The sequence below is a fragment of the Octopus sinensis genome, linkage group LG5 (assembly GCF_006345805.1).
Source record: "Octopus sinensis linkage group LG5, ASM634580v1, whole genome shotgun sequence".
Lineage (NCBI taxonomy): Eukaryota > Metazoa > Mollusca > Cephalopoda > Octopoda > Octopodidae > Octopus > Octopus sinensis.
Genome location: NC_043001.1, coordinates 69,193,985 through 69,207,686, shown reverse-complemented (window position 1 = coordinate 69,207,686; position 13,702 = coordinate 69,193,985). Strand labels below are relative to the sequence as shown.

The following is a 13,702-nucleotide window of genomic DNA, read 5'->3' as shown; positions in this document are numbered from 1 at the left end:
TATAGTATCTTCTAAGAGAACTTGGCTGCTATATCTTGCAGGGTTATAATTTAGACATATACACTAATTTTATCAATGGGAATATAGGAACAATCCACTGTTGTTGACGCACTGATCTTGTCTTCATCAACTGGCCAACAACGCAAAACATACTTATTTCATATATCAAAGAAATGTTATTACGCCTCACCCCCTAAGATGTGAATAGCATGGGCATAGATACCTCGAAGTAGTTATGAATGGAAAATATTACAATGATTAAGTATATGTCGTGTATGTATGTATGAATGTAAGTACGTATGTATACACGTTGTACGTGGGTAGGCAGGTTGGTAAATAGGTAGGTAGGTAGGTAGGGAGGGAGGTAGGTAGGGAAGTTAGTGGGTAGGTAAGTTAGTAGGTAGGTAGTTGGGCAGGTCGTTAGATCAGTATGTATATACAATATGTTTATATATGAATGACGGTCAACTTTCGCTTTGATTAGTTAGCTTTGTAATTCTCTATTAATTCGCTAGATAACTACTCGCAGATTCCCATACAAACGTATTTCCCCACTTTACTAACCAATTCCTGTTTACTCCTGCAATCAATATCCCAACCAAAACATCTGAAATCCTCCTTCGCCACCGTCAAATAACATAGTTATGATGTGATTTAATGATATTTAGCTGATGCTTTTATTCAATGCTTGGATCTTATAGAAACACACTAGTTATCTAGTATAGTCAGTATGTTAACTATAAAGTAATATATGTCTGTCCTTTATTCTTATATTACGTTTCCGCAGTGACATGAGTTTTCAATACAATATTTTTTCTATGTTGTCGAGTGTAGTATATTCTGTCTCATGTTAATTTGACCGTTGACTTATGTTTTCTTCATTGGTCATTTGTAGAAATTTGGTTGTTCCTTTTAGAATACCAGTTGTACTTCTTCTAATGGCATCATATTAAGATTGTTTTAACATTATTTAAATCCTGTTTGCTTCATTCCATTTACTCTAACATGCGGTGCTAATAGACCTTAAAAGTCTCACTCCTCAGATCGCAACACATCACATCACGATTTTGTCCATTTTCAAGAGAATTGCTACAAGTTCCTTTTGAAGCATCAGATGTCAGTTTATCTGAAACAAAACAATGCACTTATTATTCAGTGGAGTTGAAATTAATGCATGCAAGATTTCACAGCTCTACCATCACTCCTTGAAATTCAGCCTATGAAATTTTCCAATAAAGTTATTGTAGGATTAAACAAATTAAGTACTCTAACCAGTGAGAGATAAATATCATTTAGTATAGATAATTTAAAAATATATTCACAGATACTTTAATGTTATAGACACACGATATCATCTCCATTTTCCATGGTAGCATAAGTTCAACATTGACTAATGAAAAGTTACAAGGCACAGCGAAAATTTTAGAAAAAATAGATATGTAAATGAGTAGAAATCAAACCGGTGACTGTTAAATAATAAGGCACTAAAAGAGAAAGACTCTCCCCAAACACAATAAAATATGCTTTAACACACGTATTAACATAAGGAATCTTGTAAACCAAATACAACAACGAAATATATATATACTCTTTTACTCTTTTACTCTTTTACAAATCGACCCCGGGATTTATTCTTTATAAGCCCAGTACTTATTCTATCGGTCTCTTTTGCCGAACTGCTAGGTGACGGGGACGTAAACACACCACCATATACAGACAAACACAGACACACACATATATATACATATATATATACATATATACGACAGGCTTCTTTCAGTTTCCGTCTACCAAATCCACACACAAGGCATTGGTCGGCCCGGGGCTATAGCAGAAGACACTTGCCCAAGATGCCACGCAGTGGGACTGAACCCGGAACCATGTGGTTGGTTAGCAAGCTACTTACCACACAGCCACTCCTGCGCCTATATATATATATATATATATATATATATATATATGTATACGAGCAAAACGCCCCCGTCCAGTGGACGGTGCTGAGTTGTCAAACATCTAAACCAAATTTTCTGAAAACAACTTGTCCGGCCGTCCCATTGGTCTCCCCTTTGAGAAACACTGATTTAACTTAAATTTGAGACACCGTGCATTTTTCGCGCGTATGCGTAGTATCGATCGCAACAACTGATGTACTAATGCGTACAAATGCACGTTCCCACGGCTTTATTGGTCGCATTCTCCCCTGGAATCGATTTTTGTAATATTTTCAAGACTTATACACGCCCTGATACCTTCGGTATCTACATATCAAATTTGAGCGCAATCGGATGGAGGATGCGCGAGATCCTAGACAGACAGAACGGATTCTATATAATATATATATATATATATATATATATATATATATATATATATATATATATATATATATGCACGAAAATAAACATATATATTAATATTAATGTATATGCCTACATAGAAAGGCAGAAAAAATAGGTATATTAAGAAAACCAATAATGCAAGCGGTATCATAATTAATATTATCCCGATGGGCAAGAAAAATTGAAGTAAATGCCTGTGTGTTGACTAAATTGATTGGACAGGAAGTCGGTTTCATTAGTAAACTATTATATGGATCAATAGTTTTCGAAGACAAAACAGACTCCTGTAATGAACATCATTGTAGATCCAAATTTAGATTATATATTTTGCACACACTAATTTTCACACTTGCAGTCAAGCTTATACACCTACATAAGCGCTGATATTACAAACCAACAAATCACCTCTGCAGATGACGGCATGCTGACTTCCATTAATGAAGCTCATCCTGCCTATTCATGTATCTCTCATTTATATATACGTATATATAAGCACAAACACTTGCACGAACACACATAAATGCACATACAAATATATATACACACACACTCAAAGTCCTTTTGTTTAAGTCGAGAGAGCTCATAGAATTTGTTATAACTGGAATTGGCTGGTTATGAATATACGTTTGTGTGTGTGTAAATATATGTGAGTGTGGATAAACTTACACTCGTTTAGTAGACGTGCGTGTCAATTTAGTACTAATTTTTTCCTATAAGTCGACTATTTATGTGTGTGTATTCGCATTATAGATGTATGTGTGATTAAGTTTATGTGTTTTAGCCTAGGAACTTCTTTATAAATTTTCCCTTTATTTCTAATCAATTTCTCTGTCATTTTTTGAAGAACTTTAAAGTGTATGACTATCATGACTCTCCATTTACTGTTCTGTAATTTCGTAAGTGGGCAGGAGTGTTTCATTTTTGACTTTATATAATTGGAAAGAGGCGTTTACACACTACTCATTCCGTAGTTCATTTAACCACAATTAATCACGTTCGTGTTTTTTGTTTACATTCCAGATCATTTATTTCTCACAAGTTAAATCTATATCATACTGAAGAGGAGCTTTTGCAACAGTGATGACATGCTATTTCAGAATGCAATATATAACTGGTGGATTTAGCAAACACTTGCGATTGACAACCTTACGTTCTAGTATATATATTTTTCGATAACAAACATATTTATTTTCCGCTCCCATTTTGTATTTAACGCATATTAATTTGCGCATAAATGCTTTTTTATCTACAGTGCCCAGGAAGGATTTTTCTGTTTTGTGCCACTTTTCATAATAACTGATGGAGCTATTACTAAGCAGCTTACTCAGTTGGTTATTTTTCACTTATTAAATGCTTAAAACACAGGAGGTATTAGGTGGTCGTGAGATGTGCTAAAAAGTATAGCTAAAAATGTTCTAAATCACGATCCAATTTTTTTCTTTTTCTTTGGTTTTTACATAATATGAATTCCCGTGTGTAGAATACAGTTCGTAAAAATTTTCTGAAAATTCCAAAAAATAAAAGTTAAGTTATGAGAGGTGATATGGCGTGCGTAAAGCAGAAATCCGCCAATATTTCATTTGTTTGCAGTTGAGAACATGTGAATTCATGCAAAAAATGACAACTTCCAAATCCTGTTTTCTGACTAGGTATGACTTAACACTTTAAACCTCTGTAACTTTTTTTAAATAATTTTCCTGGAAAAAGTGAAATACCAATGACATTCATCATGAAATGCACCAAATTCCATCGATGCACCAAGTTTTTAAATTTTCACTAAACTTCAAAATTTCCACGGGTGCCGTCAAAAAGAAAAGATCCCCCAAAGAAATGAGATAATAAAGATCTACTTGCTAGAGAATTTATCTTTGACTTGAATTGAACTGTTGTCCTTTGTGGAACAGTAATTTTCGACCTACGGGGCAGCAAATTCTGTTTGGAATTTATTGTGGAAAAAAATATTGCACAACTGTCTTTTTATTGACTCGTTGCTGGGTATTAATTTATTTGTAATTTTGGCAAAGTAAAAACACGTTTACGATGGAATTTAATATTACATCTAAAAAAGATTTCCTCGCGATGGAAAAGGATAATAGCGGTGAAATTGAGAAACAGGCGAAGGAAAAACTAAGCTTTTCTGCTGCGGTGGGTGCCAATATGACGGAAATGGAAGTGAAAATAGAAGAATCATTTAGGTTCCGCAGCTTGATTTTAAAAAAACGGTAGCGATACGGAACTACTGCCTCCTCTAGAGACAGTGCAAGGGTTGAACGAGAGAACGGTCGTCTACAAAATTTACAATTTGAAGGAGAAACGAGTTATGGACGCAGAAACCGATGTCGTAGAAAGATGTTTGTCCCTAGTAAGGAACCAAATAACCTATATTGGCCGTGGGACGAGAAGTGCAACGGTAGAAGCGCAATTCGAAACGGCCAACATAGCAAAGGAATTCTCCACAAAAACCTTGCGAAACGAAAAAATAATTCTGCTACCCACATACCTGGGTCGCAGAAAAGCCAAAATTACCGTGGATGAAATTCCGGCTGGTTACGAGGTTATGTGGGTAGCGGTGACTGGCATCTACGACGTGGAGTGACGATTTTGCAATTGAAAAAGCGTGAAACCATCAACTGGAAAGGCCAAACCCTAGAGATCGTTGTACAAGCGTCAAATGAAAATCTAGAAAGATTTCCCGATAGGCGCTAACAATGAGAGTAGCTATCGAGGGACGTAGGCCCCGTTGCTTCAGAGAAAAGGGCCTCTCTTTGCACGCCCCAACTTTAGCTGCCTTCAAGTTTGTCTAGGATTGTCCCACAGTTGCCTCTGCCTCCTCCGTCAGTAGGGGTTCAAATCGATTGTGGAGAGCCAACTGGAAAGCTTGTTTTGACTCTCCTCTTTTCAGTTTCTGAACATCAAATTTCACCCGTGGGTTTGCTTGTAGTCACTTTGTTGAAAGCTTCACCTTGTTGAAAACTGCACCTTGAGTTTCGCTATCACCAAGTGGTGATCCAATCCAATAGCTGCTCCTCGCTTGGTTCTCACATCTTGAAGTGAACTCCTCCAACTTTGCGGGACTGCGATATGGTCGATCCGGTTTTCCGTCTGTTGATCTGGTGATACCCAAGTGGCTTTATTGCAACGTATGTGTGGGAAGAGGGTGCCTCCAATAGAAATGTTGTTGACTGCACAGAAATCAGCTAGGAGTTCCCTGTTTTCATTCATTACTCTGAGACCATTTCTTCCCATCGCCTTCTCTCTTCCATTATTGTCACTTCCAACTTTGGCAATCATGTTTCCCATAAGAATCAACATGTCTGGGAATCATGTCTACCACTGTCTGTAACTGGGAGTAAAAGAGGTCTTTTGTGTCTTCTTCCGCATTGTTTGTAGGTGCATAACACAAAATAATAGACACTTACTGGAATCTGGTCTCAAACCTCGCCGTGATGATGCGATCAGACACCGGTTCCCACTCCATCAGACTCTCTGCTGCTTTCTTCGACAACAGCAGCGCTACCCCAGCAATGTTCCTCTTCATTGTCTTTACCCGAGTAGAGAAGTGTTTCGCCTGTCTCTAATTTAATCGCCCCGAAAAAGTTCCACCTTACTTCACATATGCCGAGTAGCGTGAGGTGATACTGGTGCCTCTCCCTCACCACTTGTGCGCACCTTGCAGTCTCTCGGAGTGCTCTCACATTCCAGGTTCCAAGAAGGCTGGGCTTCTTCTGGGAGAGCAGCTTTGAACCGCCCTTCAAAGTTGTCCTCGGCCCTGTAGCTTCCCGACGGGTTTGGCTACAGCGATTCATCAGTCTCCGGAACGGAACCCTAGTTCTCCCAAGAATAGAATTAGTGTTAAATGAACTGTAGTTGGTTTCTGTAAAAGGTGTTCTTTTTACGTGTATAGGGTGTTAGCGTATAGCACAACCCTCGAATCTGGAAAGCCGATGTGTATACTTTTGTCTGACTCCCCCTCTTCGACCAAACCATCAAGGTTAAACCTTCCAAGGGAACACGTCTCCCGCTGGCACATGCTCTCGGGATCATAAAAGAACGCAAGCCTCCCCGCCGTGTCAAGGCCACCCACAAGAGGGGGATATAATATACATATGTATGTGTATATATATATATATATATATATATATATATATATATATATATATATATATATATATATATATATATATGTATATATATGCATATATATACATTTGTGCAAATGTATACAGACACACACAGACACACACACACACACACATACATATATATATATACATATATATATATTATATATAAATGTATTTAAGAGTATATGTATGTATGCCTGTATATAATAGTATCACTCTTATAGTTTCAGTATTAAAGTGAAACTATTTGACGTTACAATAGAGCGATGTTATTGTTTCACTTTTGACACGTAAAACTGAAATAGCGGAGAATATATGATATTGCTGTAGGCTCGCACTAGGCAAGATGTTAAAATTTTTTTAGCCTATGACACTACATGGACCCTAGGTGAGGCATGTGTAAGATTTGAATGAAATTGGCTGTGTAGTTTTCAAGTTTTAGGGATTCACACATGCACAGATACAGATACAAAGATAGACAGATACACACATACATATACATACATATATATATATATATATATATATATATACGACGGGCTTCTTTCAGTTTCCTTCTACCAAATCCACTCACAGGGCTTTGCTCGAACCGAGGCTGTAGTTGAAGACACTTTTCCAAGGTGCCACGCAGTGGGACTGAACCCGGAACTATGTGCTTGGTAAGCAAGCTACTTACCACACAGCCACTCCTGCGCCTTATATATATATATATATATATATATATATATTATATAAAAGCTGTTCTGTCTGTTTGCCTGTGTGTCTTCTAGGATCTCGGGAATCCTCCATCCGATTGCACTCAAATTTGATATGTAGATACCGATGGTATCAGGGTGTGTTTAAGTCTTGAAGATATTACAAAAATCGATTCCAGGTGAGAATGCGATCAATAAAGCCGTGGGAACGTGGACTTGTACGCGCAAGTACATCAGCTGTTGCGATCGATACTACGCGTACGCGAGAAAAGTGCATTTGCAGTTTGCACAAAAACCCTGTTGGCTTGAAATAATGCCACAAAATGCACTATATTTAAGAGACCAAAAAAGTAACATGCAAAAGCGATATTTTCTCAAACTCGGCATGAAGGAAGGAAAGACTAATTGGTTCATTAAGAAGTTTTTTTTTTGCCTTAATTTCCTTTAACAAAACCAAAACATTTATTGAAATAAAGGCATGCTTAATTATTTTTTAATGAAAAGTAAACACTGATTGCTTTTTATTCAGCAGATATTGGACGGGGGTTGCCCGTATATATATATATATATCATCTGTGATTTTTTTTGGGTGTGTGAGAGAAAGAGAAAGAAAGAGTATGTGTTTGTGCGCGTGTGTGTGTGTATAGTAATGCGGCGAAAATAAGTTGGATTTAAATTAATTCTCAAGTATATTGCAAAACATATGCTTGTTACGCACTTACATGCATACATACATGCATACAAATGTATATATACATGAATACCTGTTTACACATGAACGCACATGTAAAGTTTCCCTTGTACCTCTATGCAATTGTCCATATGTACCTTTCTTTCAATCAAATAAAATATTAATTCATAGAATCATATAGAATATTGGCTTCAATGCATTGGGATGAATGTCCGTCACCACAAACTGAATCCCAAAACATATACACGTTGGTATATATATTGTTGCAGTGGTAGGTACTACGTGCTCCATTCCTTACACATATAAAGAAGAAACAAATAATTATGTTTCTATAAAGTTGTTTTCATTTTTATAATTCCACTATTGGCTTCTATGTTGATTTTCTTACTTCCTTGCAGCAATTTAGAAACAGCAGTACATTGCTCACATATAAACATTGAAGGCAAAGAAAAATGGAATATACAAATGGAAATACAAATGATTGCCATACATAAATTGATTTTAAATTATATTTGAATATATATGAGCGCTATATTTCAACTTGGAATATAGTTTCAGGCTGTGTTGCGCTAGTTAACTGCATCGTACGTTTCTAGAGCCATTTCTCTTAATAACTGAATTTCGAATCACATTATGGAGTGTGCAAGATTATTGTGATAATCTTATGTGTGTGTTTGAGCGTGTGTGTGTTTGTGTGTGTGTGTGTGTGTGTGTGCTTGTGTGTGTGTCTGTGTGTTTTATTTGAATTATGCGCTCGCAAGTGTCAGATATTAAAAACATCGATATAGAATAAATGCAAAATCTAATTTCATTAAAATAGTAAAAGAGCAGCCCTATTATCTCAGGAAATATCAATAATATTGATGTTCTTCAATACGTGAGGCCAATTATACGTATTGAGGATATATTGAAACGAACCGGTGTTTTTAGCATTATGATTTCGATTTCACAGCAACATTTCACAGTTGGCTTTTTACCTAAATCAATGGGAAACTGATTATTTTTAAGGAATATGTTGGGCGTCATTTAATGTTCATGATTTTCCTAAGAGACTCTGTTACAAAATTAGGGAAAGGTACACGAGCCATCCATGGTAATGATTATCTCAAATTTTGTTATAAATCCAGAAACTTATATGGGATGAACAACTTCATTACATCAACTTCTGTATTGGACTTGTACATTGTTTAATTGATTCCCAAAAGGACGACAGGCAAAGTCGACCACGATGGAGTTTAAAATTCAGAACGTAAAAAGCCGGAATAAACGTTGCTAATCAGTTTGTCCGATTTGCGAACGATTCCGCCAGACAATATTGTAATTAATTTAAAATTAAATAAGCATAGCCTAGATGTTTGTAGCAACTAACTAAAACACTATCTACGTTATGGCTTTACATGTAAACATCAGAAAAAGGATTGTAGCTCAGGAGATAAATTATTCACAGTATGATCTAAATAAAGTAATGGCAGATACGCTCGACTTATTTTGTTATATTTACAAAAAAAAAGAGCGCGTAAAGGTAGCAGTGTTGCTCAGTTGACACCCGTATAGCAGCCCCGCCTGGTGGTCTGTAATGCAGGTTGCAGTGAATGTCAGAACGTTTAGCAGAGTTAGTAGACACATGTACAACTTAGAGAATTAACTGGACAGAATGTGTGAACATTTGATATCAAATCTATGCGTAAAATCATTACAAGTATACAATAGTTACTACTTTCCCTGGAATTATAAATAACATACACTGTTTTCAGAATATGACTATGAAATGAGGAATTTTTACTGTCAAGACATTGCAGTGTGCGTGTATGGGCATGTACATTTATGGGTGTGTACGTGATGGTATGCGTGTCTTCAAGGAAGAGAGAAAGAAATACAATTGGCAACAGACAAAGAGAGAAGTGCAGAACTGAGGAAAATGAGAATGGTATTAAAGAGAAATGAACGGCAAAAGAATTACTAAATGCCGACGATTTACAACTTCACACGAAAACTCATCTACAAATAGTCTATTGTCACTATCAACTGGAATATATACATAAATCTCATCCCAATACTCCCGGTCTTGTCCCAGGGGGACGTTGGGTCCGTGATTTAATTCTATAATTTTAATTTTCGGATGTTTTTCGATTTGCGTGTGAAGATTGGAAACGAATCTTTGAGAAATGGTTACATTATTCCAAGTCAAAGAGACAAATATCAACATTCTACATATAGAGATTTTACTGACCATAAAATTTGCTATGCGAGGTGCTTATGGTTTGGCTTGTAACTGGCACTGATATAAGCAAAGAAAAGCATAGATATTTCTGGAAGCTAAAGTAATGTCACCTACAGTTCTCACAGTTGGCCCTTGATGCCTAGGGTGAGAACCACTCCATTTTAATTTAATTACAGTACCGTACTACAAATAACAGGAAGAGGAGTGTAAATAGGAAAACAAATGAATTTATACCGTTTGTGAATACTAATATTAGTTTACTTCCATTATGTCATTCTTATAAAATCCCTTTGATAAAATAATAATCATTAATATAGTATTTTCAATCCTTTATGTCATGTTCCATTTCGTTTCTAAGTATGGAATATAACACATTGTTAGTCTCCGTGGGGTTGTTTACAGAACAGAGTTTTTATAGAAATTTCTATTAAAAAAATATGTGATCCTCATAAAATTTGTCACCAGTAACTAAAACAACATGTAAAGTGCTAACTTCTTCTTCTTCTTCTTCTTCTTCTTCTTCTTCTTCTTCTTCTTCTTCTTCTTCTTCTTCTTCTTCTTCTTCCTCTTCTTCTTCTTCTTTTTCTTCATCATCATCATCCTCATCATCATCATCCTCATCATCATCATCATCATCTTCTTCATCTTCTTCTTCTTCTTCTTCTTCTTCTTCTTCTTCTTCTTCTTCTTCTTCTTCTTTTTCTTCTTTTTTTCTCTTCTTCTTCTTCTTCTTATCTTCTGCTTCTTCTTATCTCCTTGTTTTCTTCTTCTTCTTCTTCGTCTTATCCTTCTTGTTTTCTTTTTCTTCCTCTTCTTTTCTACTTCTTTTCTTCTTTTTTGTTCGTATTATTATTATTATTATTATTATTATTTAACTCTGGATTGGTCTTAATCCAGATGGAATTTAAATGTGTAACGAGTAACTACCGGTAAGCTTTGTTATCCACATGATTTCAATAAATCATCAAGTGCAGAGATGATCATGCCCGTTCATAAGAGGCAAAATTTCTGCAAAAGCTCTACAGGATATTCCATTCCTGTCTCCTTTAACCATTGGTCTATGTCATTACTCACTGTCTGTAATGCACCAATTATCATAGGTACAGCCTTTACAGATTTCATATTCCAAATTCTCGCAATCTCAAATTTTAAGAGATTGTATTTTTTTAAATGTTTATCTTTCTTCACAACCGTGGAATGAAATGAACAAGATGAATCAATGAGAGAACAAATTCGCTTTACCTTGTCTTTTATTGTTATATCATGTACTTTCAGCAATCACCGTCATCATCATCATCCTCTTCATCATAATCATCATCAATATTATTATTATTATTATTATTATTATTATTATTATTAATATTATTATTATTATTATTATTATTATTATTATTATTATTATTATTATTATTATTATTATTATTATTATTATTATTATTCTATGTTTGACTTTTGCTTTATGTCTGTACAAGTTGGGTCCAAGTCTCACCCAGAGACCTCAAGAGACAACAGGTTGGAAGTTATGTGCCATATATTTGGGGGTTTTTTTTGTGTCGTACTAGTGAATGTCTAATACATAAAAATAAATAAATAAATAAATAAATAAAAGTTTATTTTGAACCTTGGGATTTCATAGAGAGTATTTTGCGTAGGATATGAGCAGTTCCCATGAGCACTATCTTTTGAATTTCTGCCATTTTGGGGTTTCCTGGTATCTGAGTTAGGTAGCAATCAGTCCCTTTCGCTATCATTCCCAGGGCACCTATGACAACAGGTATTGTTTTAGTCTTCAGCTTCCACATTTTGCTGATTTCTATTTCAAGATCTTTATATTTGCTCAGTTTTTGGTAGGTCTTGACAGATACGTTTATATCGATTGGGACAGTCATATCAATGAGGAGGCATGTTCTTTGTCTGAAGTCTTTCAGTATGATGTCTGGCTTATTTGCATCTATCTTCCTGTCAGTTTGAATGGTGAAGTTCGAGAGGAGTGAGATGTGGTCATTTTCAAGCACTGGAGCTGGATTGTGTTCCCACCAGTTTTTTTCATGGGGCAAATCCAGGTTTTTGCAGTGAATTACCAGTGAATATATTGTGCAGCTCTATCATGCCTGTTGAGGTACTCTGTAGGCGCTAGAAGACTGCATTTGGAGACATGATCAATGGTTTTTATTATTATTATTATTATTATTATTATTATTATTATTATTATTATTATTATTATTATTATTACTATTACTATTACTATTATTATTATTATTATTATTATTATTATTATTATTATTATTATTACTAGCGTGTCGAGCTGGCAGAACCATTGGTGCGCCGGGGAAAATGATTTGCAGCATTTCTTCAGAGTTTACGCTCTCCGTTCAAATGCCGCCGGTGGCGACTCTGCCTTTCAGCCTTTCGGGGGTCGATAAAATAAGTACAAGTTAAACAGCGGTGTTGATGTAATCAACTTTACCCTTCCCTCGAACAAGGCTGGCCTTGTACCAAAATTTGAATTCTTGATCATTAATATTACTACCATCATCGCCATCATCATCAACATCATCATCATCATCATCATCATTCCTATTCGCCGCCTTCTCTCCGTCTTTCTCTTATTCTCTTTCCTCTGCTCCCCCTCCTTTTCATTTCTTCTCTTATTCTACATCCTCCCACTTCCCCTCTTCCTTCTACTTTTCCTCACATTTTACCCCCTCATACCTCACCTCCTACTTCTACTCTATCTCCTTTTCTTCCACTTCACGTTTTCTTCCCCCTCCCTTCCTCAATAATCATCATTCACATACTTCGTCTCTGTCTCTCTTCTCGTCTTCTTTCTTCCTCTCTACCTTCTTCCCCGTCTTCTGTTGCTCATTCATTATTGTCGTCCTCCTCATCACCAATACCGCTAACATGGCCACCTCAACCAAGACAATACTTCTATTCTTCCATACCATCATCATCATTATTATCATTGTATTTCATTATAGTTTTTTTTTTATATCTACCATATTCTTTTACTGCCCCCCCCCACACACACACACGCATTCCGCACCACCACCACTATCAATATCATTATTTCTTTTGCTGCCAGTTTCTTCTGATCCTCGATATTCAAACTATATAAAATGGCGCCAACACTGATTAAAGAATGCAATACAATTCATTGTAATAAGAGAATTGACAATCTGACAATAGAAGATTAATCACGTATATTATTTGTGTGATAGCTTATTGATTCTCTTTCTCATATGACACAACTCTGCTCTAGTAGTTTGACAGCTAGAGTATACTTTAAAATAATCGAATTTGTGACATTTAAAGACAATATCTAGAACTTTCTTTGGCAGCGAACGCTTCCACATGAATATCACATCAAATACATTTTCAACATATAAGAAAATAAATATTCGATGAATATGAAAATAAAACTATAAAATAAACCATAAATCTGTAAAACTATAACTATGTTGAGATCCAAAAGTAATATGATTATATACTAATCAAAATCTTCGATTTTTTCCCCCTTCGACATAAAGAAAAAATTTTATGAGATGTCGTTTCGCGTGTTCGACAATAGATTTATGAAAGGAAAATCAGAATAGATTTTATGCAACAAAAGTAAGTAAATTATGCAATTA

General features: G+C 35.6%; 1 protein-coding gene across 5 annotated transcripts in view; it reads left to right on the top strand.

Annotated features, from left to right (window-relative positions):
- Positions 1–13,702, top strand: part of LOC115212179 (D(3) dopamine receptor-like) — a 1,526,288-nt gene that overhangs the window by 1,308,736 nt on the left and 203,850 nt on the right. The window lies entirely within an intron of this gene.